We start from the raw sequence: 8,172 nt of genomic DNA on the forward strand, positions 1-8,172 counted from the left end.
GAGCGGGGTTGGGGGTGGAGGGGGACAGTGCTGCCGACACACTGAAGCATCCAGCAAGTGTCGTGGTTGTTTTTCCACCAGAGCGCGATGCTTTGGAAAGCAGACCCTGCGTCTTTCCTGGGCCACAGCTCCTGGCTGGCATCGCTTGGGTCGTCACCCGTGGGCAGTGTTGGCTTATTCCACTTCGCAGAGCCACAATGAAAATTTCCTTTTATTGTGCCGAGTACGCAATGATGACGGTTTGGTAGCCTATGCGAAGGCTGCCTGGGTACGGCATTAGAGCCTGTGAACACAGCGGGGCTGGCGGATTTGCCGCTGTTTCACAGTAATCCCCTCTCTATTGCATGGGGTGGATTACACGTCTGCAGTGGCACTTGCTGCGGGCAGGGTCTGGCTGAATGGCCAGCGCCAGCCCCGACTGCCTCTGCTGCTTCGGACCCCGGGGTGAGGTCCTCTTTGGGGAGCTACACCCTGGGCAAGGTGTGTTGGGTTGGTTAAGCGGTGCTGAGCCTGCCTCATGGCGGGGAACACTGGTGTCTTTGTGGCTTTTATGCAGATGGTCAAAAATAACACGATAAGGTAATAAAACTCCCTGAGGCACAACCGTGAGACCAGATCTGACTCCCACCCAGGTATAGCCATCTCCGTCTTGGACATCTCTGTGTGACTCTCGGGGGATCCACAGTCCCCAGAGGGAAACGGGCACCGCTGGGGCACATGGTGCCACCGGGAAGGGGACCATCAGCGGTTTTGGGAGCACCTTGGGTGAGCATTGGGGGTCTCGCCGAGATGCTGACATCGGCAGCGTGCAGGGTGTGCTGCAGGTCACCGAGAGGTGGGCTGGGTCCTGCTCTGCTCTGCCGTCTTCCCACTCCCCATTGGGGCACTAATGAACTTTTCCATGTCCATGCATTTCTGTAGCACCCATTTTGCCTGGATGTAAAGCTCCTTCCGCTCTAACCCTTCGAAGTATGGAAGGAAAAGCAATAGGGAGTAGGTTTTCGGTGTGGAACTCATACCTGCTGTCCTCACAGGTTTTTATGCAATGCCACCTTATTTTTTTCACGGTGTCGTGACCTGGCGAGGCTCAGCCCAGCACCTTCTTTCAGGCTCTGCTCTTGTCGCCAGCCCTTCCCCAGGGCGAGGCGGCACTCGGTGTGCCTGCATCCTCCTGCTTCAGACAGCCGGGATGCTCGTGAGCCGGCTGAGGGTCACTCCAAGGATTTGGGACAGCTTTGCCATTATTTCAGCAGTCTGTGTTGGTCTGGATGTTTCCCTCCGCTGCTGCTTCTGGTGGTGTCCGGCCAGCCTGGCCTTGGGCCACCGGCACGGCGGTGGGTGCCGTCACTGTCACGGCAGATGGCTGCACTCAAACCCATGTCTCGTTGCAATCCGGCTGTTTGTGCGAGATGATTTGGGATTCAGGCTGGCTCCATCCTTGAATTTTCCCTTTTGCTTTGTGCTCAGAGTATTTTGGGGGGGAAGGGCAGGGAGGATGACAAATTAACCCTCTCATGGTGCAGATGCTCTCCATAGCTCACTGCTCTGAATCCGAACGGCTCATTTTCATGCCGTGCCATGTGCCTGGAGCGCTGACAGGGTGGGAGTGTGTTCAGAGCTAAAAAGAGGATCAGAACTCGCCCTTCCCTCGGGGGCTGTTTTGCAGTAAGCAGCAGTGCAGATGTGTCCCGGGGTTTTGATGACTCCAGGAAGGAAGGGAGCACTTATCTCTGAGGCACCAGGCGCATGCAAAATGGCAAAGCGCTCTTTCCGCTGGTGAATGAAGTAACGACTCTTGCTGTATAATTCACTATTGAAAAGGATGATTGAACACATCTGGCAGTTGCCTCCTCTTGTGTCACTCCTGGGTGATGAAGTGGTCCTTGTCCCATGCAGGCAAAGGAAGGGTCTGGTTGAGGAGCAGGAGATGTTGCTCCCAGACCAGTGGGCCCTTCCCTGGTAGACTTTTTTCCTCCCCAAAGGTTAGATTCACAGGGCGATTCCTCCGGGATGCTCAGGGCAGGTGGCACTGCAGGTTTGAGTGCGTTCCCTCGGCATCTATCGGCATTGCATTGGAGGTGGTGGAACGCTCAGCCTTGCTGGAACTTCCAAGAGGTAGTCATCCTCTGTAGTTCAGACCCGTGGTCAGAAATCTGGCATACTTCGATGTGACCGTTTACACTTTCAAGATAATTAACCTCATCTCTTTGTTCCTTGTATCTAATTTTGACTGTTTGCTCCCGCTGAGGAACCAGGAGCGCTGCCGCTCTGCAGAGATGCCCGTGGGCGTGTGACACCATCGCCTTGGCAGGACACGGGTGACCTCGGGTGATCGTTTTCAGCTGCATAAATAATCCACGGGCTGTTAACGACGTTCCTATTAGCCTGCAACAAGCTATGAAATGTGGTTTATTTTCTGTGACAAATGGGTGGAAGGTGCTAAATTTGCCCATCACAGTAGTGGCTGCTGGGCACGGGGACAGAGACCATGGAGCTGGTGTCACCATGTCTCACCTCCTACTGCCCAGCAGGGCCTTGATGGCACCTTGCCTCTTCCTCCATGGGAATTTGCAGGAGCCTTGGTGGTGTTCTTCCATGAAAACCTGCTCTTTTGGCTGTGCCTCCTTGTCTTGATGGTGATTTACAGCTCCACCATCCAACGCTGGATTAGGACCTGCTACAACGACTTGTTCTGGCCTTGGAGAGGAGAAGCCACCTCCGTCCCCTTCTGCCACCTGGTTGCAGGTAACACTGGGCTTCCCTGGGACCTTGTGCCCGCACTGCAGATGGATGGAGATGGTTTTATATTAGTTGCTGATAATCTGCCAGAATTGCAAGACAGCAAGGGGTAAGCACCGGCTGGGACATTGAGGGGTAACTACACAGCCCTGCCTCGTAGCCTTGCCTTCATCTTAATTGTTTTCAAACAAGCTTGCTTGCGGAAGAGGAGGGCATCTTAGCCGCTGCTCTCCAGCCCTGACTCTGTGCCATGATGATGCTGAGAAGAGGTACGACCTCAGGGCTGCAATGCTGATGGTTGGACTTTGGGACTCCATCCAGCTCTGGCCCTGCGGCAAAAGCTGAGGCACGTTGTGCCTCCTCCTGCACCCCACCATCTCATTTGTATGCAGGGAGGCAGCAACTGGGGTGCTGGAGGATTAAAACCAACCTCCCGGTGGGGTGGGATGCTGGGTGGGCATGGGCACAGCATCCTCTGCTCCTGGAGGGTTGGTCATGGGGAGACCTTTGAGGAAGGCAGCCGATAAAGTTTGTGCAGGCAGGGTAGCATGGGAGGGAGAAATCACCTCTCTCTCCAGGAAGAACTGAAAGCAGCCGACTGCCCTCGAGATGGACCCCACTGCAGGGTGTTAGCGAGTGGCTCCCCCAAACCCTGTGTGCCCAGCGCTGCTGTGCCCCGACGCTGCCCAGCTGGGCTGGGGGAAGTAGCAGCTGCGTTGGGCAGGACCAGAGCAAACGTCAGTGCTGCCCGAACCCTCCGTGCATCCGGGCGCTGCGAAAGCGCAGCAGCTGCGTCGTGATGGCGATGGCTCAGGGGACGTGGGCAATTTGGGGTGTGACTTGGTCTTCCTGGTGCTGCAGAGAAGCTGTGGGGTGGGTAAACTCTGCAGATGGTGATGGGGGTGTCTATATGAAGGCTATGTCTTTAGATGTGCATAGCCTCAACACCCAGCCATATAGCTCACCAAGGAGTTGCTTTTCTTTTGCTTTCATCCTGCAAAGCGGGGGCTGCGCTCTCCTTTGGGGTACGTTCATCACAGAGCCTCTTGCCCGCTGACCTTTGCGATGGTGGCCCGTGTCCCTGCGCCAGCGTAACGTGGATTTGTGGCTGTGTCTTGCTTACAACCCAGATCAGGTTCAGCTGTAACTAAATTTAGTCGCCGCTCCGTAAGGGTTTTGTAAGCTGGATTTTGAGGCGTTGCTCGTACTCGGTGACTGCAATTGTTTTCACCTTTGAAGGGGAGGATTAATGAAATGAATGAGCTGGGATGCTGGAGTTTTGGCTGAGTTCGTGTCCCCTGCCCTCACCTTAATCTGTGCCAGAACTGGTCTGAGGCAGCCGCTTGTGTCCCTCCGGTGTCACTGATGGGAGGTCACTGGTGGGGGCCATCCCTTTGCTCCTCGGCTGCCCACAGAGGGAGGATCGCTGCTGCCAAAAAGGGCTGCCTGTCTTTATCCTGTGCGGTTTGCAAGATCCATTGCTGTTGGGGATGATGCGACACAACCCACTGATGGAGCTGGGGAGCGTCGATGCGTGTGAGCAGTGAAGCAGAAGGTCCAGGCTCTCCTCGGGTGCTCCCAGCCCCTGTTTGAGGCAACGTGGGTGCTGGGGGGGTAACAGGAGGTTCCCGGGCCCTTCGGCCCCTGGCTTCTCCCAAAACAGGAGAAGGCAAGGGGGTGATGAGGGTGAGCAGCTTGTGGGTGCTCTCAGCCCAGATGCTGAATGCTGGCTGAGCTGTTGCGACAGGGTCAGTGGCACAGGAGTGGAGCAGAGCCGGGATTCATCCCAGCGTGGTGCAGAGCAGTGAGCCAAACCCCTCTGAGGTCAGGACTCAGCAGAGTAGGGGCACAAAGTGATTTATCTCCTTGCTTGGGTCAGAGCTCGTCCTGGGACCTTGTCCCACCGTCTCCTGCTGCAGCCGGTCCTCCTCGGCTGCCCCAGCGGGTCGAGGTGGTGCAGCATTGCTCTTGGTGCTGCTTTGGGCATGGCTGGACCATGGCTGGAGGTCCCAAGGCACTGCTGGCATGGTTGGGAGGCAGGGGCAGCCTCTCCCTGTGCACAGCGTCTCCCACCCTTCATCTCCTGCGAGGAGGGGACATGTGGAGCTGCACCTCTGCCTCTCCTGTCTGGGCTGGATCCTTCCCCAAGAGGAGACAGACCCTTGGGATTGAGGTCCCTTGGGAGTCTCCTGGTTCTCAGTACCCTCCACGGGGTCCTCATCAGCGAGGATGGACCCCCGTGACGACAGTGCCACATCAGGGCTTCCCAGCAGCTGCATTTCCAAAAGCTTTTGCAGTCACAGTGGTTGAGATTTAGGGCAACTTGTGCAGAGACATGAAGCGGCTCCTCGCTTTACTTGCAGCCTTGGCACCACGTCTCTTCCAAGGAGCAGACGTGATGCTGGCCTGGGTGGGTCCAGATGCTCCACGAGTGCCGTGGTTTGGACAGGCCACTGGCAGGGCGCTTGTGGCAGTGTCTGAGTTACAGCGGAAAAGGCTGCAGAAAGGTGGCCCAGCAGTCTTTTGAAAACAGGGAATAAACCCTGTACGTACCCCAGCTGGCCCCTAAATCCACACGGACACAAGTTGTGGGATGCTGCCAGGAGCAAGCGTCGTCCCGACCAGCTGCGTGGAAGTACCGCTGCCTCCGGCGGGGTCTGAGACCGCACCAGGACCATCCCAGTCACCATCCCAGTCACCTTCCCAGAACTTCCCCGTGCTTGGCGGAGAAAGTCTGCAATGCTGACGGCCACCTCTCCAACGCTTGGATTTTTCTTTTTTTATATGGCTGTAAATGAAGGCTGTCGGTGCAGGTTTCCCTTTGGGGTACAGCATGGATCCTCCGCGATGCTCGTTAGCCTTGGGATGGTAGGACCTGGGACTTTATCTGCTGTGATTTTTATTTAGGACGTTGATTGCCGTAGACTGATCGAGCGATTTCTCCTCTGCGTCCCATGACTCCCATCTGCCTGGTGGCATGCTGGAGGGGCTACCTTCACGTGGCTCCTCTGTAATTACCTCCTTTTCCCCTAATTTACCATTATACCTCACAAACTGTGTTTAATTGCAGTAGGATAATTACAGGTGATCTCCTAGCGCATTGTTTTAAAGGGCTCAGCCCCCTGAGCCAGGGACAGCCGGCAGTTTCCATCCTTGGTGCCCAACTGGGTATTTCTGTGCCCGCTGCATGTGGGCTGCTTGTGGAGAGGGACCTTCGGAGCAGATAATGAGCTTTGCTGGGCTGGGAAGGTCACGGCCGCTATCCCATTACTTGCCCTTGTGGTTTCATCCTCTTATCGCCATGCATCAGCGTAAGAAAAGAAGCCAGCGTGCCAACTCGGGGCATGGGTTAGTTTTAACTGGCAGGAGGATTCAGCTTGAAGCTGGGTCTGAAGCAGCGGGGCAGGGTCCGTCCGTGGGCTTTGTGGCCGTGGGCGGCTGCCAACAGGACTTTTTGGGATGGGGAGAGGAGCTGAGTTGTGTCCAGAGAACAAGGTGAAAACGTGGTGCAAAGTGCCCTGAAAATTTGCGGTCAAGTCTCGCATCTCCCTGTGCCGATCTGTGCAACCCTGCGGGGTCTGTGGCTCACGTGAGCAACAGCTGGTGGTCCCCGTCGGCCTGGGGGGATGGAGGATGGGAGCACAGCAAGGAATTTGGGGGGACAGGACCCTGACACCTCCCTGCCTGCAGTCAGAGAAACAGCAAAGGAGGGGGACTTGCTGTGTTGCTCCAAGCCTGCAGGAGCCGTGTTGCCCATCGTGGTGCTGAGGACGTCTGCGGGGCTCTGCCCCTCTCCTGCCTGGCGATGCAGCCCTAATGCCGTTGCAGCGTTGGTGCTCAGAGGGAAGATGTGCTGAGCTCGGGCAGGTGGGTATCTCCATTGGTGTGACAGCCCCGCTGCCTTGCTTCCATGGGTCGCTGGTGGCCGCAAATGGAAATCCAGAGGCTGAGAAGCTGACGCCGTAGGACAAACCCGCCTTCGGAGCTTGCAAACACTTTTCAGCTGAATTACTTCTGCCCGGCAAAACTGCCTGTGGTTGCGTCTCATTAGAGAGCCTTAATGATGCTGAAGACTGATGCGTGTTGGCGCTCGCCCTTGGGACACTTGCATATACCCGTCTGCACTGGAAAAAATAGCAGGTTTGCAGGAGCGTGATCTGTGGGTTTAAAGTCACCCCGGCGGGTTTGATGCTGGGACTGATCCAGCGGCAATCCGCCTGTGGAGCGGGCTCTGCGCAGTGAGAGCGGGCAGGAGCCGTCGGGGATGGAGATAACACGAACAGAGGGTCAGGGCCTTCCGCGCTGCAGGAGTTAGGGAGCAGGAGAGAGCAGAGAGGAACACAAAGCAAAACATCTTTTTAAATATGGTGGGTTACAGTGATTTCCGTACCCCCCCGCCCCCCAAAGGACCTACCCGAACTCGTTGTGTTTGTCCTTCATTTATCTGATCCGAGTTTGGTTCCTACCTCTTCCCGCGACCGAGGGGCTCCTCGAGGAGACGCCGGGGACGGGGCGGTGGTGAGCTCCCGGGGGACACGGCAGCATTCAGGACATCACCAAAGGCACGCGTGCCCACCCCCTCCATTACTCTCTCTCACTGTGGGGTATTGATTCCCTCTGCTTTGTGCTGCTTCACCTAAGATATAAAAACCAGCACTTTCCTGGCGATTCATTTCTGATATTATTAAAGGAAAAACTGCTTTCTCTGGATGAGACTTAAATCCTGCTCCTATCCAAAGGTGAGGTTTGATGAAGAACTGATGTATCGGAGCTTTTCTTGGACAAATCCTGGTAAAACCAGGCCAGGTCGTGGAAGCTGAAGCCCTGAACCTGTTGCTTGACCAGGAGATCCCTCGATATTGAGGTGCCACCTGCAGCCCACATTTAGAGTAGCCTGCTAAGAGCTGACTAAGTCATGTGTGAAATCCAAGTAGATGGAAACACAGAAAATAACTGAGTCATGGGGATGGTTAGAAGTCTGTTAGACATTCGAAACTCTCTGGTTTTAGTCCTTTTGAATAGTTTTGAGTTTTTCAGGCCAGCTTTTATCTAAAGAGGACCTCCCTAGGTATGGTGATGAGTTGGAGCCAGCCGATGCACAAGCACAGTTAATTTGCCCGCAAGTTGCCAACCTGCCTCCAAACTTGTATAGAATTTCCATAAAAATCATATTTTCCGACTTTTAAATGTAAGAAAAAGTTTAATGCATCCCAACTTGCAGAGACTTAGGGGAGGGAGGAGGAGGTGCAGCCCTGCCTTGGTGCTCAGCTTCACGTGGGGCTGAGCACAAAGGAAGCGGCAGAGCCGAGGGCACTCCGTGTTTCAGTCGAACGTAAAAAAATAACCTCACCCCCGAGCTCTGAGGGCTGGCGCTCGCTCATCGGGCAATAGCGAGGCAGCTCGTGGGGGCTGGCAGCGTCCCGTCCCCGAGCC

At 55.7% G+C, this 8,172-nt stretch overlaps 1 protein-coding gene across 1 annotated transcript in view; it reads left to right on the forward strand.

The window, feature by feature from the left end:
* Positions 1-8,172, forward strand: part of OSBP2 (oxysterol binding protein 2) — a 30,700-nt gene that overhangs the window by 7,628 nt on the left and 14,900 nt on the right. The gene's annotated exons all lie outside the window — the stretch shown is intronic.

Source organism: Cariama cristata, unplaced genomic scaffold (genome assembly GCF_000690535.1).
Source record: "Cariama cristata isolate BGI_N322 unplaced genomic scaffold, ASM69053v1 scaffold24124, whole genome shotgun sequence".
Taxonomy (NCBI): domain Eukaryota; kingdom Metazoa; phylum Chordata; class Aves; order Cariamiformes; family Cariamidae; genus Cariama; species Cariama cristata.